Source organism: Pan troglodytes, chromosome 16 (assembly GCF_028858775.2).
Source record: "Pan troglodytes isolate AG18354 chromosome 16, NHGRI_mPanTro3-v2.0_pri, whole genome shotgun sequence".
NCBI lineage: Eukaryota > Metazoa > Chordata > Mammalia > Primates > Hominidae > Pan > Pan troglodytes.
In genome coordinates, this window is record NC_072414.2 from 73379567 (window position 1) to 73402941 (window position 23375).

General features: G+C 40.4%; 1 long non-coding RNA gene across 1 annotated transcript in view; it reads left to right on the forward strand.

Annotated features, from left to right (window-relative positions):
- Positions 1-14588, forward strand: part of LOC104002401 (uncharacterized) — an 84074-nt gene extending 69486 nt beyond the window's left edge. Inside the window, exon 5 of the long non-coding RNA XR_010151462.1 lies at positions 13678-14588. This is a non-coding gene — a long non-coding RNA (uncharacterized LOC104002401). The remainder of the gene's footprint in view (positions 1-13677) is intronic.
- Positions 14589-23375: the final 8787 nt, after the last annotated feature.

The window sequence follows — 23375 nt, forward strand, 5'->3', positions numbered from 1 at the left end:
CCAAGGCCTCACAGAGTTCCTTTTACACATCTATCTTCTCTACTTTGGTTCTTATTCCCTATGATGGCAAAAAGAAATACAACTGGACTCTAAGATGATGGTGACTCATGATGCCTGCTCCCTTCATTGCTGCAGATCTTTGGTTCTTATTAGCTCCTTTTACACGTCTATCTTCTCTACTTATGAATAATATTCCACTCTGATCATACAATGACCTATCCCAGTTATCAAACCATTCCTCTCTTTGCACATATCCTTTAACCACAATGAGACATTTGAACTGTTAACTTTTTCAAATATCAGCTTTTGTCTTTCTCATTATCTTTCCTGTTCAAACTGAACTCCGTAAGTGATCTCTTAAATTAACCTTATACAAGTATTCTTGATCTTCTGTCACTCTTGCCTTTCTGGACACTTGTCACACAAAACCATAATTAAGAATTAATCCTAACACATTCCTGAACCCTTCTCACACCTGATTTGCTGGACATCTGTTTAAAATCATTCAAGTATGCTATATTAATTGATAGTCTTTATTTCAAGTGATAGAAAATCTACCCCATTATCTTAGGCTAAAAACTGTAAAACACTGATGAAAGAAATAAGTCTGAAATATAAATGGAGAAATATACTATGCTTATGGATTTAAGACTCAATGTTGCGAAAGCGGCAATTCTTGTTCAAATTCAGGTATTCAACCCAATGTCAATCAGAAGTCTGTATTTCTTTTGTATAACTTGACAAGCTAATTTCAAAATTTGCATGGAAAGGCAAAGCAAAAAATAGCCAAAATCACTTTGAAAATGAAAAACAAAACCAGAGGACTCATCCTATCTGATTTCAAGATTTACTATAAAGTTTATCTAACCAAGACAATGTGGTATTAGACAAATGATAGACACATGATAGACTCTCTGTTCAATGGAACCAGAGAGTCTAGAAATAGTGTATAGTCAATTGATTTTCAACAAAAGTGCAAAGACAATTCAATAAGAGTTTTTTTTTTCCAGCACATTGTGCTAGAAAAATTGGACACTCATATGCAAAAGATAAACCTTGAACTATACCTTACACTATAAAAAAGTATTCAAAATAGATCATAGACCTAACATAAAGCCTAAAAATTTAATATTGCTAGAAGAAAACAGAAAATCCTTGTGATGTGGGGTTAGGCAAAGATTTCTTAAATACAAACCCAAAAGCATGATCCATAAAATTAAAAATTTGATAAATTAGACTTCATTTAAATTGATAATGTCTGCTCATTGAAGGACATCATTAAGAGAATAAAAAGACAAGGCAGAGTCTAGGAGAAATATTCGCGAAACGCATACCTAAGAAAGAACTTGTATCCAGAATACACAGAAAACTCTTAAGACTCAATGATAAGAAAACAATCCACCCAATTAAACATGGGCCAAAACTGTGAATAGTTACTTCACCAAAGAAGGTCTATGAATGGCAAATAAGTACATGAAAAGAAGTTCAATATTATTAGTCACTAAAATCAAACTAAAACAACAATGAGATGACACTATACATTTATTAGAACAAAGGAAAAAAAACAATTGCAAATGCTGGAGAAGATGCCGAACCACTGGAACTTTCATACAATACTGGTAGGAATGCAAATAGTACAGCCATGGTAGCATTTGAACAAGACAAAGAGACAGAGATAAAGAAAAATAGAGACAGAATGTGTTGAAGATGGAAAGGAAAGGAAAAAGGCAGAACAGATAGACTATTATTATTCTTCCTTTCTCTACCTTCCTGTCTGCACCAATTCCTAGATCTCACAGAAAGATGTAACCTGGAGAAAATGAACAGGCATATGATACATCCAGACAATCATATACAGCACATGTGAACTTCACAACAACCTTATATAGTTGGGCAGGATAGTTCTTGTCCTGTTACAGATATGAAATTCACCGATATATGCAACATATTTAGTAGACATCTACAGGGTTCTCCATGCGCCCCATAAATTCTACCTGTTCCATAATTATTCCCTTGGAGGAAAGTCTTTCCTTCAAAGACTCACAATTCTGTAGGAGGTCAGGGACCATCCTGTGTTTCTGGCAGAGCTGAAATGTATCCTGGACCACGGAATGGAGGATGTCCGCATGGTCTGGGTTGGATGGAGGCTTGAGTGAATTCTCACAGCACAGAAAAATGTTATTTTCTCTGGACAATTTAAAAACAGTGGTGACCACTTTCTACTTTCGGTTTCCCCATGATGGCAAAAAGAAATACAAATGGACTCTAAGATGATGGTGACTCATGATGCCTGCTCCCTTCATTGCTGCAGATCTTTGGTTCTTATTGTCTATTATCTACCTTGTCCCTTCCTTCTATAATCTCCCCAGCTCCTGAAATGTAAAGGCAGGACATCTCAACTCACTATCTTAAACTTAAACCAGTTGCCCATCTTCATGCCATTCAGCTTTTCAATGTAACCGTCAAGTACGTGCAGCCTTTCTTTTCTGGTTCTGCATTGGATGATTGATGTTTCATTGACCTTGTGGAGGAAAGAGGGTACAGGTAAGCCGTAAAGACTCCAGGATATCAGTGATGACATTATATGATGCTAAAGAGTGTGTGTATGTGCGCGCGCGTGTGTGTGTGTAATGTGCACAGCCCTGTTTTACTTTTGAGACTCCGAGACCCAGTGATAAGTGAATTGAGCAAGGCTACACTAAGAAGACAACTGCTGCCATCTTGGGCTTGAAGAGATTCATCTTAGAATACTGAAGGGAGAATTTTCCCCTCCACCTTTACAATCCCTGATTTGGAAAGATCTTCTCCTGTGATAATGAACTGGTCCCAGGCGTTGCCCTACTCAGCAGCAATGGATGGATAGGAGGGAAACCTGGAGATAATAATGGCAGCTTTCAGGGAATCCCATCCTGTGAAGACATTACCTTCAAGACCAGAAAGAAAAGTTACGCTCTCGTCATTTTCCTGCATGTTGGCCCTACTACTCAGCCCTTTACCCCTACCCCATCCTTCCCAACAATGAGGAGGTGTTGAGTAACCTTGTTACCTTGTTAAAGAGACTGAATGATGCTGCCACCTTTGTCCTATAAGGAACTACTTGGTTTGAATTTCTCCAAGTCTATGCCAAACTCCTGAATGAGTTTGGCCCGCCTTTGGTTTATACTGTCTAGCCAGCCCTGCTCTAACTAGGCTCCTGTCCGCCTGAGAAATATGTCCCTTTCCAGACACCTGTTTGTCCTCTCCATAGCCCTGGCATGACCTGGGCAATGTGACACCCAGAACATGCCTGGATCTGTACCTTATCACTAACCAAATCCATGTAGGAATACTAACTATTTGAATTCCTTAGCTCAGTATCTGAGTCTGAATATGCATAGATTAATATTTCCCAAATAATCTGATTCCATTAGCGATCATTTGAGAAATATCTTGGGACAGCTGGAAAGACTTCAGACCTTTTCCTTAGTCAAACTGCAATGCTTTCAAAAGTTTTCTAGCACAGTTTGGCCTGCAAACAAATTTAGTTCATTTCAGTAGGAGGTAACAAAGCTTTCTGTACCTGCCTTCTTCTGGTGCAGTTCTTGTTTGCACTTTATTTCTCTGCAATGTCATGGGGGGAAGCCAGGTAATAAATAGAGACAGATAGTAAACAGACTCCTAAGTATTTAATGGGGTTGGTCGGATTTACGGCTCCAGTGTCATAACACAGAATTACCCAATTCCTTCAGCTGCTTAGTAAGTTTCACATTATCACACAAATCAAGGGTGACTCTCTTAAAGTTGTGGTGATCATCTGAATGCTTTTCTTCATTAGATGTCAAAGTAGGAGAAAGACAACTATTTTGGAAGGTTCTCAGACGTGAAACACTGGAAGATATCTGTGAATCTACCTCCCACTCTCTATCACCATACCCAGGAATGTATTTCCTTTGTTCTATTGGCACTGGCAACTCCCAGATCTGATTGCCTTGATGTAGCCTGGAGCTACGAGAGGTCCTTAGAATCTGTTCTTGCCAGTGGCCCTTTTGCAGAATTAATAAAAAATCTTATGCACAGTAATAGCAAAGCTTTGCTCCCTCTACTTGACTTTTGGGAAAGCTTGGCTCATTGGTAAACATGTAATGTTCTTTATATTAAAACAGAGTTCTGATACTCTCAGAGTTGGGGCAAATTGTTAGCCTTTCACCAAAACTTGAAAGGCTTTCTACGTTAAGATCCAAGCTCCTGCCTTATAAATATTCTGAATTACAGTCAATTTTGGAATACTCTTGTGGCAGAGAAAGTAACATGCACCAAATAGTCCAGGCTTGTGTTGAGTTAGAGCCATGCGACAAGTTCCGGCCAATAATATATGTGTGCGAGTGATACATGCCCCTTCTGACAGAAGCAGTGAAAAATTTATGAACAATATTTTAGTTTTCTTTCCTCTACTATGGCAACTTAAGTTGTGTGAGCCAGATAATGGAGTTTCAGGATGATGGTTCCTACTCAGCCTGGGTCCCTGAGTGACTGTATGGAATAAAGCTCTGCCGACACTTGTTAGACATGACCATGTGTAACAAATAAGCCTTTGTTAAGCCACTGACCATTTGGAGTAATCTGTTACAACTGCAGAACAGAGCATATCCTGATTAACAGAATTCCTACTTCCCAAATTTCTGCTTCCTTTCCTGGCTGCATAATTTGTCCAAGCTGTCTGTCATCTACATACTCCTTTACCCTATTTATGGCTTATACTATCTCATCTGACCTTCATGGTCTATTCTAAATGTCATCTCCTTCCCAAGGATCTCCAGTTTCCAGTTGGATGGGATACCCTCCTCTTCTCTGCTAATAGAGTAGTATACCTCTCTTAAGGCAATCATCTCATTTGCTTCTCTTCCTCATCCATTTAACTTAGAGCTCCTGGAAGGTGAAGACTATGTTTGATTCACCCAAACACCCCAAAGCTCCAGCTGAACATTCTGTGGTAGCTACAGGTGGATATTATTTAGTTTGAATTGAGTTTTCTCCTGAGGTTAGCAATGCGTAGGCCAATGTAGACAGCACTCTGTGAAATGATTTTAAATAAGTTATCTGCCTGAAACATAGCAACAAGGAGAGAAGAAAACAAAAAAAAACCCTTTACATGAGTAAGTGTAATTCTCAGAAAATAAGAGAAATAGCATATCAGAAAAAGACATAGGAAGCAAAAGTGATGCTTGCTGAAGAACATCAGAATGGGAATTAGGAAACAAACTTCTAGATTTGACTCCTTTGAAAACTAATTCTGTGATCTCTCTGGAACTCAGGTTCTTCATCTTGTACAGGGGATCAGAGGCTGGACGATAAATTAATTAAGGTATTTCATTCTGGAATTTTACTTACAGAAACCCCAGGTGCTGAGATGTTTTCCAGGACTAGGATGAAGTCTCCATCTTGTGGCTAAATTAAGTTCTGCAGTCACTCAACATTATGAACATCAAGATCCAAGTCAATTTAGTGGAGCAGCGTAGATTAGGTCAATAGCTTCTGTGAGAAACAGAAACACATCTTCTTAATGCAAATGCAGCAGGACAGGTTCATTCACAGCCATTTGGAAAGGAATTTAAACTTGGACAACGAACTGTGCAAATATATTTATTCATTCTTTTACTAAAGAGAGGGCCTGTCTTATCTTTCCCAGACTTGCATTCCTTGGTTTGTGGCCCCTTCCTCCTTCTTCAAAGCCAGCAGTGTAGCATCTTGCTTCAGCCCTCACATTGCCTCATTCTTATCTGTCAAATCTCTCTCTGCCTCACTCTTATAAGGACACCTAGGTGATCCAGAGTACTCCCATCTCAAGAATTTTTAATTTAATCACTTTTACCATATAACATCCACAGTTTCCAGAGATTAGGATCTGGATATCTTTGGAGACCATTATTAGTCTACCACTGGGAGAAAGTGAAGGGGGCTGGGGAAAGTGTTTCCAGGAACACAGTAGTCTGTCCAGCGCCCCTTCCACCACTATCATTGGTGAGATCGTTTGTAGCAGCTGTGAGGTGTGATAGAGACTGACTTTTCTCCAGTTCCAGGGGCTCCAACTGGCAAAAGCTCATAACTGTTATCATCCCCCTGACTTCAGTGATCTGCTCAGGAATGGGCACTTGAACAAATTCAGACCAGCTCAGGAGCCTCTACCCTCCACCCCCATAGTTGTGGAAAAAGTTTTCATATCAGCTATTCTGGAGGTAGCAAAAAGAAGGCCAAAAGATTACAGCCCTTTTTGTTTGTTTGTTTGCTTGTAAGCCTTGTGGTTCTATTTGACTTTTTAAATTATGCGCATGAATTACTTGGAGACATTTTTTAAATTGAAGTGGAAAAAATAATTTAATTTAAAAGGGAAAACTAACTAAAGTAATATAATTTCAGAGTATTGATTATTGTCCAGAATATGCTTTTATTATTTTGCTAATAAAATTAAATTCACTGTACATTGTTCCAGAAGTATGTTGACTCTAAGGAAAATGTTTTAAATGGAATATCCTGAGGATATCATTGTGGGGAAGTATTGGATGTCCTTGATCTTTTCTGTTCATTGTAGATGTTTTCTAGAAGACAGCACATCTTAAAGATATTTCAGGCTTCTTATGAAGGAAACAGTAAACCTTTTACAAACTATATTTTCCAATTTTCTTGTCTTTTCTTGAAGTACCACTGTACAACTCTTGTTGGAGAGCTACTGTAATTGTTTGTGACGTGTTTTTCTTTGGCCAATTCTCTATGGCTTCTACTCAGTACAGTCACCTCATAAGAACATGAGATCACCCTCTCTGCATGTGGCTTTTGGAAGTTGCCATAACTTCATGGGTTCAAAGCCGGCTTCTCTTGGGACCTGCTTCCATGCAATGGCAGTCAGTTCATCATCTGCTGTGGTTCATTCCCTCAGCTTTTGACTCGGTCCTGGGTGTGCCTGAAAGAGAACCCTCTTCCCTCATTGCTGTCCTGAAAAACAAACCCTCTTCTAGTTCTCACTAGAAGAGTGACATATTGTTTTGGGGGAGGAAAGTAGTGTCTCCATGTGTCAACTCGTTTCTCTCCAGGCACACAGTGCTCCAAGGTAAGGGATGCTTACAAGCTATATGACAATGAATGCACAAATTATTCAAAGTGAAAGGGTTTTAAAGATCAGTGAGTTCAATGTCTCCTCAAATGCAAAAATGCCTGTCAGAAACTCCCTGACACACCATCATCTTGCATCAGATACAGTATTTCCAGTTATAGGAAAGTCATGACTGAAATGCATGGAATCAGATTTTTCAGATTGAGAGGTCTAAAGTAGTATTTCTCAATGTGATGTCAGTGGAACACTTGCAGCAGGGTCACCTGGGATGTTCATTTAGGATTCAGATCCTTGGGCCCTGTCACCTACTGAACCATGCTGTCCAGGGATAAAATCCAAGCATATGCCTAGAAGAAAGACTTATTAACTACACTGAAGATTGAGATTAATTGTACTAGACTAACTCTCCTATACAATTCTCAAAAAACCTTGACATCTATTTGTTGAATGTTATGGCTTCTCCCTAGAAAAAGCCATATGTGTGCCTAAGTTGCCTGCTCCCCCACCCCCTGACATTATCATATATTTAATTAGAAAAGTCAATGCCATTGACTTTTTAAAGCCAAGGGCCTCCTAGAATTATGTTTTGCAAAATGTGCTATACACATTGCTTATGGTATATCAAGTAGTCCACATATGGTTAGGCAGTTTTGGAGATAAAAATGATGAAACAATCCTCTTTACATATGTTTTATAAATTTGAAATGTAATATTAATTATACTTTTTAAATTCCACTGCATTTTAATGATTATATCATAAAAGTTGTAAATGTGCTCCAAGAACTGCGTTGGTAAATTTGTTTCAGCTGTCATTCAGGTAACAGAGTCTTGTGAAAATTTTCCAATGTCGCTTGTATTCTATTAGTTGTGATTCGTGTTCTTAAATTGCTGCGTGGAAACTAACCTATGGTGACAATAATCAGGGCTTGGGAAGGCTTGATTGTAAACAGGCTCATGACCCTGGGAACTTTTGGGGATGCAGCAATTATTTTCTTATATTGATTATGTTGGTAGTTCCACGGATGTAGCTTGCCAAAACTCATTAAACGATACACTTCGAATGAATGCATTTTATCATATGTAAGTGAGACCTTGGTAAAGTTGATTTTAAAATGTGAAGTGTTGGCCGGGTGCAGTGGCTCATGCCTGTAATCCCAGGACTTTGGGAGACGGGGCGGGGGGTGGATCACGAGGTCAAGAGATCGAGACCATCCTGGTCAACATGGTGAAACCTCGTCTCTACTAAAAAAAAAAAAAATATACAAAAATTAGCTGGGCATGGTGGGTGGCCCAGTCCTAGCTACTGGGGAGGCTGAGGCAGGAGAATCACTTGAACCAGGGAGGCAGAGGTTGCAGTGAGCCGAGATCGCACCACTGCACTCTAGCCTGGGCAACAGAGAGAAACTCCGTCTCAAAACAAAAGAAAACAAAACAAAACAAAAAACAAAAACAATAAGACGTGAAGTGTTATAATACCAATTTACAAGAAAGCATATCAAAAATGACTCATTGAAGCAGGTGGTTAGTGATTAAAAATTTAATGAATATACTACAAATCAGAAAAATACACTAGATGTAAATAATAAATAGAGCACCTGTGAAGACAGAGGTTGATCTGTATATGCCGAGAGAAATGAAGATACAAGAGAAATGATGTCACCAGCTGAAATGCTGTCACATTGTTATCTTCATTCTTTTAGAAGAACTAAAGAAATAAAAGACTGAGCATCTGAAAATTAGATTGTATTGATAAACATTGATCCATTCACCCATCAGTCCCACTGTGTTCTGTTACAAAGTTTTTCAAAACGGCAATGTGAAATCTTTCAAGGGTTTGTGAAAAATAAGGTATAGCATCTCTTTGGTGAGCCAAATGAGTTTTTCTAGAATAAGCTTGGCATTTTTCACCCTAAAGTTGATGTATTTTAGTGTAAAAAATGAAGAGGTAGTGAAGTGTAATGGAGGGTGGGAGCCAGGCTCCTCACTGTTGGAGTGGGAAGTTACAGACAAGCAAAGGGAGGAGGCTAGAATAATCCATGGGTAATTGATTAGAGTGGGAGACATCCATATAAACTCATATTTAGCTTAATATATAAATAGTACATGAATATTTATAGATGTATGTGTACATGGGTTATATAGATATGTGTATACATGTATTTCTCTATTTTGTCAGCTGAGAGGAACTAGAGGTAATAAATGACACCCAAGTAGCAGCAAGTAAAGTTAGAACTCAGATCCTGGTTTCTAATACCATTCTCCGATAGAAGGAATGAGGGCTCCTTGGAGCAATGGATGATACTAAGGATGGAGGAGAAACATCTTGCAATGCTAGTAATAAGGAAATGCACAGAAAAACTGACACTGATGGGGCTATGCCAAGGATACAGGAACTGACAGAAAGCTCCCAATGGCCAAAGGCAGAACAAGCTGTGCAACAAAATAAACAAAGTGGTACTGAATTATAACCCAATATATAAAATAAATATCCATGGGTCTACACTGATACAAACAAAATGACTGCATAAATAAATAAATGGAGAAGAATAGCCAAATCTCCAGTGCAGAAGAATTTCAAATAATTTATGCAGATACTGTGAGGGTTAATTTTGTGTGCTAACTTGGAGGATGTTTTCAGATGTGATTAGCATTTACATGGGTGCACTTTGAGTAAAGCAGATTGTCCTCCATTATATGGGTGGGTCTCATCCAATCAGTCGAACCATGAATCAAAGCAAAAGACTGCCCCCTGCAAGCAGGAAGGAATTCTTCAGTGGACTGCCTTTGGACTTCATCTATATTCTTGGCTTACCTGAGTCTTGAGCCTGACAACCCACACTGCAGATTTTTGACTTCCTGGCCTCCAGAATTGCATGAGCCAATTCCTTATAATAAATCCTTCTCTCTACATATGCACACACATACATCCTATTGGTTCCGATTCTCTATAGAACCCTGACTAATACAGATAATTTGCATTCAAGAAAAGTGAGCATGATTCACATTCCTTACGTGTGGGCTGCATATACTGACTTCCTTCCAAAGAGTACAGTGTGGAAAATAGAGGGAGAAGAGTAACTTTACAGTGGAGAAGATTGGCAAACTACCTCAGCCAGGTGACCAAGGTCAACATCAACAATGACTAGTCATGTTGATGGTATGTATCCTTGATATCATGAAAATGGCACTGTATCTGTGATCCTCCTCCCCTACCCCATAATCCCAGTCTAATGAGAAAAAACATTAGACAAATACAAATTGATGAATATTCTACAAAAATACCTGACCAACACTCCTCAAAAGTGTCAAGGTCATCAAAACCGAGGAAACTCAGAGACTTTCAAGGCCAAGAGGAGTCGAAGGAAACAGGACAATTAAATGTAGTATGGTATCCTGAATAAGATCTTGGGAGAGAAAAAGGACATTAGGTACAAACTAAAGCAATCTAAATGAAGTATGGACTTTGGTTAATGACAATGTATCTATATTGGTTCATTAATTGTGACAAATATACCATATTAATATAAGATGTTACTAACAGAGGAAACTGTGTGGGGTACACAGGATCTCTCTGTACTAGTTCCTTAATTTTTCTGTAAATGTAAATCTACTCCAAAATAAAAAGTTTGTTTAAAAAAAAAGAAAAAGGAGGAGGAGGAGGATGAAAAGATGGAAAAAATAAACTAGGGAGGCACCTTTTAGAGTTACACTTCTCACAGCAAAAAGAACTACAAGTTATTCCACTACCAAGAAGCTTGCAGGGTTAGCCACAAAACCAATGATAAGTATTGTACCTGGGAAAATAATCAATTAATCTTTGCAATTCTAGTCAGATCATACTATTGGACACCACATCATAGCAATGGCACATGATAGATTACAACAAATGCTATTGTTTAAAAATTATCCAAAATGTAGAAATAAAGCAAAAGAAGATTGCTCGTGCTTTCAATATCATATACCAGACCAGCATCTATCAGGCCCATCAAGCATTACTTCATTTTTTAAAAGATGGACTCTTGTTGATTAACTATTTTCTGTTAATTAAAGCCAAGACTCTGAAGTCACGTGTTAACTTGTAGATTTTTGTCTAATGGAGATGCAAAACATTAACTAGTTATATCTCTGACTTAGCAAATTTATTTTGGTATTCCTTTCCTAATAGACTGTGTAATCTTTTTTTTCTCTAATTTTTCTTTCAATCATTCTGTGCACGTTGCTGGTTTCCTCATCAATAAATCAACAGCTCATTAACACACATTTGCTTTATATTTGTATGAGTGTAATGTTTTTAACTTGTTTAAAAAATATGCTTTTATCGTGCATGTTCAAGGAGCTATTTTGTGTTGCAATTAGATGACATAGATCACTGGTATTTGATCATGCATGTTTGCAGTACATATATGAGAAGAAGCTCTTGGTGGCTTCTGTTTATCAAAGCAGTTCTTTAATCAAAGTTTTTAAAACCAAAAACTGAAACTAAGACCTAAAGTTTCTTTAAACTAGAAAACCTAGATATGTCATGAAGATAGCCACTGCTACTCAAATACAACTCGTACTTGGAAGCCAATCCATACATTGCCTTTCTCTTAAAAAGCACTAATTTACCAAATATAGAGCTCCTGACCTTGATTCAGTGTTCACAAAAATTGTAAAAATTTTAAATATAATCAAATCATGCCTACAGAGAATGTGTATTTTTAGCAATTGCACCAAGAAATTGGCAGCAAGGACAAGATTCTGCTTTTCCCTGTTGAACCATCCTGGCTGCCAAAAGAAAAGGTTTTTGAAACAAAGAAAGAGCTTTAAAAAGTTTTTATGACACCCGTGATACCAGTGTGACAAAATGTGCACAGGACTTTTTCTGTCCTCTGACAATTTTAGAATGAAGTCCCTGAGCTGAAAACAGAAAGTGTGAAGTGTTATCAGATTCCAAAAAGAGCTGCCCAGGAGATGCCAAGAGATGGAAGAATTTGCCTGGATCCCATCAACTCACCACAGCCCTTCCTATATGTAAGAACAGGAACCAGAAAGAGAAGGGACCCTTCAGAGTCAGAGCCCAGGGCTACGGTTTTTCACTCTCCACCGCTGCCCAGGCTAAGAGTTACCTTCAGAGTTGGGCCCTCAGTCATGCCTGCCCAAGTGCGGGTGGTGGGACCTCAATCCCCGGCTAGACAGCTGCATAGGCAGCTAACTTGCTTCTGTCTGCCCTGTGTGTCTCTCTAAGCAAGAGAAAAGAGAGGAAAGAGACAAGAGGCTAGATGCAGGATAGGCAGGAGCTGTCCGGGAGCCTCCTGCTCTCCGTATCTCACGTGGCAGGGTGAGAAGGATAAGTAGACACCGTGGGAGGGTGCCAGGCTTGGTAGCTTACTAAAGAAGGCTGTGGGCTGACCATGAAGTGCAAGGAGGGGGGCATCCCTTTGGGGGCAGGAGCTGGGGAGGGGCTTACCTAGGGGTGAAGCTGGAGTGACTCTGCCAAGTAAAGATAATGTGCGTGGGGAAGCCGCCTATAGAGTCTCCTAAGGAACACACCCGTGTCTCCAAAATAGCCAGCCTCCTATACACAGCGCGTCTGCTGAGAGAGAATGACATTACACCAGTTAAACAAAACACCTTTGCCCCTCTTCTGTAATTCCTTCTCTCCTTGTCCAAAGGTGGAAGCAAAAAGGAGAAGGGAAGGCGGGCATGAGAGAACATAGATTGCACTCAAGTCTCACCTGCTGCCTGGCTGGTTCTGGGGAGCAAGAGAGGGGATATGAGGTTGAGTGAGTGATTGAAACTTAAAATGAACCGGACCAGAGTGTGCTTTTAAATATCGCTTGAGTAACTGAAAGTAAGCAAAAAGCTATGGGATTTGCCTAAAGCATCTTTAAGTGATGGAAAAGAGAGATGCAGCTAATCAAGTTTGAAAGCAAAGATGAGAGAAAAACACCATTTTGTGTTGTGGCTTATTTAGTTTAGATGGTTCAATAAATTCAGTTACACCCATTTTGGAGTGCATTTCAGAAAATAGTCTATATCTTAAGTGGCTTGAATTTATCACTTAAGGATCATAATTTTTAATGTTAAGAATGTGATATTAGGATTTATTAAGATTCAGTTATGGGACAAACAGCTCGATTTTCAAGAGCTTCATTTTCTCCAGGCAATGATTTACTTTTCTCATCAAAGAGAGAATCTTATATTGGCTATGTTTTAAAGTCACATTAATAGGCTGTAACAGACTATGAAGAAATTCTTTTTAGGTTCAAGGTAACTAGAGACCATTTGCCTCTCATCATAATGATCTACTAAACATTTATATAGCACTGACTATGTGCCAAGTACTGTCCAAGGTGCTTTGCTTATATTAACTCAATATATATAAAAAATTAAAATCCTCTGATGTTGCTATATGTGAAAGTTCTTTACAAGCTATAAAATGCAGCATAATTATCAGAGGATATTACCGATATTATAATAATAACAATTACTAAGATAACAAGAATGTTTCCTTGTTTCAGAAGTCAATTGGTGTTGATGGGAATTTAAGAAAAAAATGTCCAGTGCAGCATATTCTTTCATCACAACATACCCCATTCCTTCTCCAACAGGCAACCTCATGGAGACCATGGACCCCTCTGCCATCCCACCCATCTTTGAACCAATGCAAACTGTCTTCAGAACTCATGCCCTTACATAAACAGGCTCTACAGGCAGATCACCTGAGGTTGAAAGGTGAAGCCAGCTGGACTTCTGGGTCCAGTAGAGACTTGGAGAACTTTTCTGTCTTACAAAAGGATTGTAAAATGCACCAATCAGCACTCTGTAGCTAGGATTGTAAAACGCACCAATCAGTGTTCTGTAGCTAGCTAGAGGTTTGTAAAATGCACCAATCAGTGCTCTGTAGCTAGCCAGAGGTTTGTAAAATGCACCAATCAGTGCTCTGTAAAAACACACCAATCAGTGCTCCGTAGCTAGCTAGAGGTTTGTAAAATGAACCAATCAGCACTCTGTAAAATGGACCAATCAGTGCTCTGTAAAATGGACCAATCAGCACTCTGTAAAATGGACCAATCCACTCTGTAAAATGGACCAAATGGGAGGGGACAAATCAGGGAATAAAAGCTGGCCACCCCAGCCCTCAGCGGTAACCTGCTTAAGTCCCCTTCCAGGCTGTGGGAGGTTTGTTCTTTCGTTCTTCACAATAAATCTTGCTGCTGCTCACTCTTGGGGTCCGCATCACCTGTAAGAGCTGTAACACTCACTGTGAAGGTCACGCTTCATTCCTGAAATCAGCGAGACCATGAACCCACTGGAAGGAACAAACTCCGGACACAAGGGCAGGAGTTTGAGACCAGCCTGACCAATAGGGCGAAACACTGTGTCTACCAAAATTACAAAAATTAGCTGGGCTTGGTGGTACGCACCTGTAGTCCCAGCTACTTGGGAGGCTGAGACAGGAGAATTGCTTGAACCCTGGAAGCAGAGGATGCAGTGAGCCAAGATTGTGCCACTGCACTATAGCCTGGGCGACAGAGACTCTGTCTTAATAAATAAATAAATAAATAAATAATATAATATAATATTTAAAAAAACCTCTACAATATTTTCCTGCTGTCCTCCTAACACTTGAACTTGGGCTAATGCAATTTAAGCTTCAAGTCTACCCAGTGTCAGTGAAGTGAAGCAATGAACAGTGCCTAATGAGCCCTTAAAATGTAGACCACCCATCTACATAGCGCCTTCTTTTCCACCCCTTTAAACAAATGATAGCTACTGCTGTTTGATTTTTACATTAAGAAGAACGTGTTGTCAAAAGTACCTAAATCATTTTCTCAGCTTGGTGCTTCACTTTCCCTTTAAGGATGCAGACTAAGGATCTTAATTTATGAGTTACCCACTCAAGCCTCTTTGCCACACACCTGGACCTGTTTGCAGAATTAAATTATTGGCTGTGAATCTAACATCAAACCTCCAGATGGCACCAGAGAACTGAGAAAAACAATTCCATTGCCAAGGAGCCTTTGTGTTGCTGACAAGAGAGGAGCAGGCTGAGAGAAAACGCCCTGTTTGTCACAAAGTTACATCTGCGAGCTCCTTCAAGGAAGGGAGGTGCCTGACGCTCCTTGTTAATGCCGGTTGCTGTTACAGACTTGCAATTGTGCAACTCTGTGATGTAAACAGGCAGGCTTTGTATTTTTGCTGTGCCCCTGGAGAGTGGAGAGGGTGGTTCTCTTGGCTGTCTCTGGAACAAATTTGGGTAAGTGCTCAAAGATGTGTTACTACAGAATGTACTTGTGAAGCTCTTGTTGCAGTGCAGTCAGATAAGCAAAGATATCTGCTAGAAAATAAAGAAAAAGCTACACAATTTTAGACTTTGTAGTTCATTGTCTTTTAAGACAGCAAGTCCTGCTATTGTCTGTCATAAAGCTACAGAAAAAGACCATATTGAAAACTGACGATAGCAGTTGATTATTTGTGAAAAGCCTGAGAGATGATTCAGTAAATACAAGGTGAATTTCATTGCATCTTCATGCAATCAGAGACTTGCATACACTTTTTATCCCCTAAACAGATGAACGAATGGCATGGGCCAGCTAGCAGGGAGTTGGCAGGATAAAGTTCTAACCAACAATTGCCACTTGCCTTCCTTTCTTCCGTCAGCTTCTAGCTTACCTTTCAGAGACAGGTTCTATCAAAGGAAACCTAAAGGGAACCTTCCTCCTTGGCCCTGCCCCATCTGGCGTCCACAAGGATACTACACTCCAGTGAAGACTAGGGTGTATCCCAACTCCCCAAGAGCAGCATTAACAGCTATTAATCCTAAAAGTCATGGTTTACTTCTGCAACATTGAGACACTTGCTGGGGCCAGAGCACAGGGGGCAAATGGGAACCTGAAATGCTCTTTTCCCGGCTTACTGCAGGACTCTTTGTCTCATCTGTTAGCCATATGTCACCCCATTCGAGAGATCTCTCCTGACCATCCCATCTAAAATTATTTCCAGTTACTCACTCTCTCATCCCTCTGCACTTATGTGAATAAAACAGTCTCATTTTATACTTGATTGTCTGCCTTCCCTCCCTACAGTTATTGTTGAAGCAGGCAGGAATTCCCTCTGTCTGGCTCCCACGGTATCCCCACCTTTTAGAAGAGTGTGTGGCACGTAGAAGGTTCAATATAGATTGAATAAAAGAATGAATGATGACAATAGGCTGATCCATTTCTCTATTTTCTTCTGGTTATGAAATTTGATTAAAAAATGAGATTTGGGATCAAAGCCATTACCAGAGAACATTATATTAACACAAATAACTGAATTGTGCCTTAGGAAAAGACAGTGTATAACAGGGGATTATAGATAACTTAAAAGAATATCTTTTCCGCAGTAATAAGAGTGGAACATTTTAAAATAAATGATGAAAAAGAGAACCCAAAGGCACAGGATCCTGCTGATAAACAATTGCACATAAGGGTGTACTATTTCTATGAGAATAAGTATATCCCGGCTCAAAAAGAGCAGAATAAAATTGGTACAGTCTCAGGTTTATTCTGCTATTTAATTTACAGTTGCACAACCACATGGGACATCCACCAACTCACCAGTCCAGGAAGGAGAAAAACGCCTTGGATTCTTTCTATATTTATAGGCATGTATACTGCAAATTGCATTATCTCTAACAGACTGCCAGATGAGCTGGAAAAGATCATCTGTCAGCACATCCAGAAAGCTTTCTCAGACTTTCAGATTAGCTCAGGTTCCACTGTAATCTCACTATGTACTTCTTCATCAAATCGATTACCGTTGTAATTAAGTGATGAACTGGGTGATTTGTTATGTAGCCTCTTTCACCTCCATTGTGATGTACCCTTCAAGACAGAATGTGTCTGTTCCTGTCCAATGCTACATTCCTAGCCCTTGGGGAATGCCTGCTAAATCAAAACAATTAATTAAATATGTGTTGAATAAATAAATGGATAAATTGAGCATTTATTATGCTCCAAGCACAGTACTACATACATTCTTACACACATTGCTTTTTAAATTTCATCTCACACAACCCTATCTGATAGATGCTAGTTTTATCCCCATTTTACAGATGAAAAAACTGAGGTCTTTAAAAAGATTAAGCAATATCATTGAACAAGAATTGAACAATAACATCTATAGCAAGTTGCCCATTTTAAATGATATTTTATTGGGGAATGTGAATTATTGTAGAAAAAGGAAGTCTTCGGCAAAGAAACACCTAGAAGCAAATTTCATCACTAGAGAGCATTGCTATTTACTGAAGTTCAAAACTACATATTTAGGCCCGGTATCCCCTTTTTGGTATGTGCCAGACCAATTATCAATAATGCAGAGTTTACATTTTTCTCAAACATGAATGACTGGTTTGTTGAGTATGTTGAACTTGCCACTATCTAGTAAACAACTTTATTTTTCCCCTACCACTATCTTCACACCGTTTAGCCATGTTGCCTTTTTCCATCATTGGATGGAATCTTGGGCAGATTCCCCCAGCTTCTCATTGATTTTCAACCATAAGAGCAGCCTCATTTTATTTAGGGTATCAAAAAGTCAATTATAATTACTTTGTATTTTGTTAAATATAACAGTGGCATTGTTATATTTAAAGTTTGAAATGATAAAGTATTTAAAGTTTGATTTTGAAATAGTCCAGAAAAAAAAAAGAAGGGGAGAGAAACCACAACCAGTAAAAGATTGATAATAGTCGAAGTTGGATGATGGGCACTTGGTGAGTAATTGTACTCTTCTCTCTGCTTTTGTACAGATTTGAAAATGTCCACACTAAAATGTTTTGTAAAAATCCTGTCTGGTTTAAATAGAAACTAGATGACATTCTCCAGTGTGAAACATGTGTCTCCTCATCTTCCATCCCTCCATCTCCCCTCAGCTTATGCTGACCCCTGGGCCCCGTAAAAAAAAAAAAAAGCCACAGTGCAGAAAGCAGGCATGGTCAGTCTTTCCCCTTTCCTGTGCTTGGCTCTTCTCTTCCTCCTCTTTTTATTTTCCTTTCTTCTACTGGCTCTATTTCTTGCTCTTCCAGGGCTGGGGAAACTGGGAGGGGAGGGAGGCAAAGGGGAAACTACCTTTTTAATTGGCTGGTGCTATCTGTCATTCTCTCTGGATGGCCATGCCCTCTGGCATGGCAGGGGCCACATGCAGGTCCTTTGATGAGGCTCCTCAAAGGACTCTTCATTGGCCTCTTACCACCACCACCATGTTCCATTGTACCCTGACTGGTGTGAGATACGACCTTCCTGGCTGATATGGTCTGAATGTGTCTCCCCAGATTTATATGTTGAAATTCCAAAATGATGGTGGTATTGAGAGGTGACAAGGTTGCTTGCTCTGGGCGCCTCCTCAGCCTCGGTGTCCGCTCTGGCCGCACTTGAGGAACCCTTCAGTCCGCCGCTGTGCTGTGGGGGCCCCTCTCTGGGAGCCGAGGCCGGAGCCGGCTCCCTCTGCTGGCGTGGAGGTGTGGAGGCAGAAGCGTGGGCGGGAGCCCGGGCTGTGCGTGTCCCTCGTGGGCTGGCGCGGGTTCCTGGTGGGCGCGGGCTCAGCGCCCTGCACTGGGCGTGGCCCGCCGGCGCATGCTGGGCTTGATCTGGGGACGAGCTCCCTCTGGGCTGCCAGAGTGCCCGGGCTACATGCTGCAAAGCCGCGCAGAGAGTGCCATTGAGAGGTGGAGCCAGCTGGGCTTCTGGGTCAGGTGGGGACTTGGAGAACTCTTCTGTCTAGCTAAAGGATTGTAAACACACCAATCAGCACTATGTGTCTAGCTAAAGTTTGTAAATGCACCAATCAGCGCTCTGTGTCTAGCTAATCTGGTGGGGACTTGGAGAACTTTTGTGTCTAGCTAAGGGATTATAAATGCACCAATCAGCACTCTGTGTCTAGCTAAAGGTTTGTAAACACCAATCAGCACTCTGTCAAAACGGACCAATCAGCTCTCTGTAAAATGGGCCAATCAGCAGGATGTGGGTAGGGTCAGATAAGGGAACAAATGCAGGCTGCCTGAGTCAGCAGTGGCAACCTCCTCAGGTATCCTTCCAGGCTGTGGAGTCTTTGTTGTTTTGCTCTTAGCAATAAATCTTGCTGGTGCTCACTCTTTGGGTCCGTGCCGCCTTTATGAGCTGTAACATTCACTGGGAAGGTCTGCAGCGACACCACAAACCGGGAGGGAGGAACAACTCCAGACGTGCCGCCTTTAAGAGCTGTAACACTCCCCGAGAAGGTCTGCAGCTTCACTCCTGAAGCCAGTGAGACCACAAACCCACCGGAAGGAACAAGCAACTCCAGACACGCTGCGTTTGAGAGCTGTAACGCTCACTGCGAAGGTCTGCAGCTTCGGTCCTGAAGTCAGCGAGACCACTAACCCACCACAAGGAAGAAACTCCAGACACATCTGAGCATCTGAAGGAACAAACTCCGGACACACCATCTTTAAGAACTGTAACACTCACCATGAGGGTTGGCGGCTTCATTCTGGACGTCAGCGAGACCAAGAACCCACCAATTCCTGACACAGTATGAAATGGGTCCTTTGGGAGGTGAGTGGGTCATGAGGCAGGAGCCCTCATGAATGGGATTAGTTCCCTTATAAAAGAGGCCCCAGAGAGTGGCCTTGCCACTTCCACTTGTGAGGACACAGTAAGAAGGCACCATCTACGAGGAAGCAGGGCCTTTGTGGACACCAAATATGATAGTGCCTTGATCGTGGACTTCCCAGCCTCCAGAACTGAGACATAAATGATTGTTGTTTATAAGTGACCTGGTTAGTGTTATTTTTTGTTATCATAACTCTAACAGACAAAATCATTGGCTGCCTTCTTATGACATCTCTCGCGGCTCCTGCCCTAGTTACTGCCACGATCTTCGTCCTGTTGGGTGAGATTCCCTTGCTATAGGCAAGCCCCCAGGCAGGGCCTTTTAGGAGTGCCATAGTTTTGATGCTTTCTGTGTTTTCCATCTGGTCCATGGGCTCTCAAGCACACCTGCTTTATGAAATGGTGGGAGTTCAGCTTGTCCATCTAGTGCCTCTCTCCCTGGGTCCTGCCATCTTGGGCCTTCTGGCTAATCTCAGGAGCGAGAGATGCTTATTTCCCCATTTTGCACCTGTTGCTCTTGGCTTTAGCTGTCACCGAAATTGTGAGGAAATGAAAAGTCCTACTCAGCATCCTTTTGTACCCTCCCGGCATGATTTTGAAGATTAAATAGGATAAAACCTATGAAACAGCATAGTGACTTGCATATTATAATTTCTCTATAAATGTTACTATAATAAATGAAAGGGGAGAAACTATCTTTCAGTAGACAATTAAAATATACTTGAAATTTAATATTCAATTTGATTAAAAACACTTCTTAACACTTCTCAGTATGGTGGTCTAGGTATTCTGAAGATTCTTGTCACTGCAAGCTGTACACCAGATATGAAGACACTGCACAGAGGCAGCACTGTAGGGCAAGGAATTAGAGACAATGAAAGAGATATGATACACAAAGACATGCAGGATAGAACAAGAGGGTTTAACATCCAATTGGAATTTCATTGAAGAGATCAAAGAGACCAATAGATCCTGACCTGGTCACTTGGCTTACCTACCCGGTGCTCCCCTGACTGGCCAACATATCCTGTCCATGGCCTGTAATGTACAAAGGAGAGGCACCTTGACTCCATAATCCTCAGACTGACACCACATGCACACAACAGACCACCTTCAACCCGGCCAGAACTCACCTAGTGACAAACTCAAACATTGTCAGTCAGCCAGCGACACTCTGCAGCTTTGCTTTCCTTATTGATATGGAACAGGGACAGGCCACAGTCTTTCAGTTTTAGAAGACCTACCACATTTCTCCTCTCCCTACCTCATTCCTGAAAGTCAACTTTGACTTTGTTGGACCTAGTCCTTGGCTTGACAGCACAGCTTTTTTTTTTTTTTCTACTCAGTGCTCAATCTTTGTTTTCAATCATCTTTAGTTTTCCTTTAGCAAAATAACTTGAGATTTCTACAATGAAGAATGACATGAACTCCTAAAAGAATAAAAATAGTGTTCATATCTTTCATAGTCGGCAAGAGATTATAGAGTAAGAATATATGTGTGCAATTAATCTAAAAGCAGAAAAAAGACAGAAAAAATATTAAAATAGCACAAAATCATTTAAGATAAGTAAAGCCAAGTAATTGATAACACAAAAAGGCAGAGGGTCTAAACACATCTGTTAAAAGGCAGAAAGTGTGCTAGAAGATGAAAAGGAAACCAACTTTACCTACATGCTGACTATGAGAAACTAAAAACACAAGAACACAACAGTGACAGCAGTGTCAAAAGTAAAAGGTGAAAAAAGGTACAGCAGGCAAATACTAATCAAAAGCTGATATCTTTATATTAGTGTCGAACAAAGTGGTTTTTGAGACAAAACACCAAGTGTATGAAATTACTCAAGAATGGTAAAAGTTTCAGTTCATCAGAGAAAGTTAATACTAAATACAACCACCTAAATTTGCATCAAAATATATAAAACACAGCTGAGTGTGGTGGTACACACCTGTGGTCCCAGCTACTTGGGAGGCTGAGGCAGGAGGATCGCTTGGGCCTTGGAGGCAGAGGTTGCAGTGAGTTGAGATGGCGCCACTGCACTCCAGTCTAGATGACAGAGAAAGACCCTGTCTCAAATATATATATATATACACACACACTCACACATATATATTTACACATATATACACACACACACACACATATATATAACAAATGTTAAACTAATTACAAGGAAAATGTGACAAATTCACCATTATATTAGGAAATTTCACTACCCATCTCAGTAATTTTAGGCTGAGCAGACATACAGCCCCCCACTTACATATACATACACACCTATCACACAGATTGGAAAATTTGAAAACACAATTAATAAGCTAGATTTAATAGCTATATATGGAACCAGCATCTAACGATCAAAGTATACATTCTTCCTCAAATACACATGGAGCAGTTATAAAATTTGGGTAAGTCTAAGACATAAAGCAATCTTCAACACATTTCAAATAATTAAAAATAATTATTTTTCATACAGGACACATTAGGTTTCCACAGTGCAATTAATCTTGGAAGCAACAACATAATGTTAATGAAAAATGTACCATGTGCTTAGGCATTTAAAAACTCATGGCTGGACACAGTGGCTCACCCCTATAATCCCAGCACTTTGAGAGGCCAAGGTGGGTGGATCACTTTAGGCCAGGAGTTCGAGACCAGCCTGGCCAACATGGTGAATCCCCGTCTCTAAAAAAAAAAAATGCAGAAATTAGTCAGGCTTGGTGGCACACCCTTGTAATCTCAGCTACTGGGGAGGCCGAGGTGGGAGGATGGCTTGAAGCTGGGAGGTGGAGATTGCAGTGAGCCGAGATCGCACCACTGCACTCCAGCCTTGGCGACAGAGCGACTCCAGCTCCAAAAAAAAAAAAAAAAAACCACAACAACAACAAAAACACTCATGAATCAAATACCAAAAATATGGAAATGTATAAGCATGTTAGCATTGAATGCTAATAGAACCACTATGCAATATAATATGATTTTGTGATTATTTAGTCCATAAGATAATGAAGGAAGAAAAACAACAGATTTGGTAAGATTTGGACAACTCTTATGGACATGTCCTCAAAGTCTTGAGTACTGCTGACTGAGTAGATTTTATCATGAATTGATACCACCATGGCAAGGTTTTTACTTCAATACAGCACCTCTAATTTCAGCATCTCTCACTTCATGTTATGGGCTGAATTACGTCCCCATCAAATTCAAATGTGGAAGTCTTAAGCCCCAATATCTCAGAATGTAACAGTACTTAGAGACAGGCCATTAAAAAGGTAATGAAGGTAAGTTGAGGCTGCTACTGTGGACCTTGGTCCAGTCTGCCTGGGGTCCTTGTAAGAAGAAGAGATTAGAACACATATGACCCAGAGACCTAGAAGTGACTGTGTGAGGACACAGTGAGAGGAAAACCATCTGCAAGCCGCAAAGAGGGGCCTCCGAAGAAGCCAACCCAGTCAGCACCTCAAGCCTGGACTTCCAGTCTTCAGAAGTGTGAGAAAATAAATCTGTCATTTAAGCCGCCGGTCTGGGATTTTGTTATGGCAGCCCTAACAAACGACCACACTTCACATGCAGGAAAATTCATGTTTACTTACTGATATGGACTAAATTTTGTCGCCTGCCCCCGTGCTCAAAAATTCATATCTTGAAGCCCTAACCCACAATATGACTGTATTTG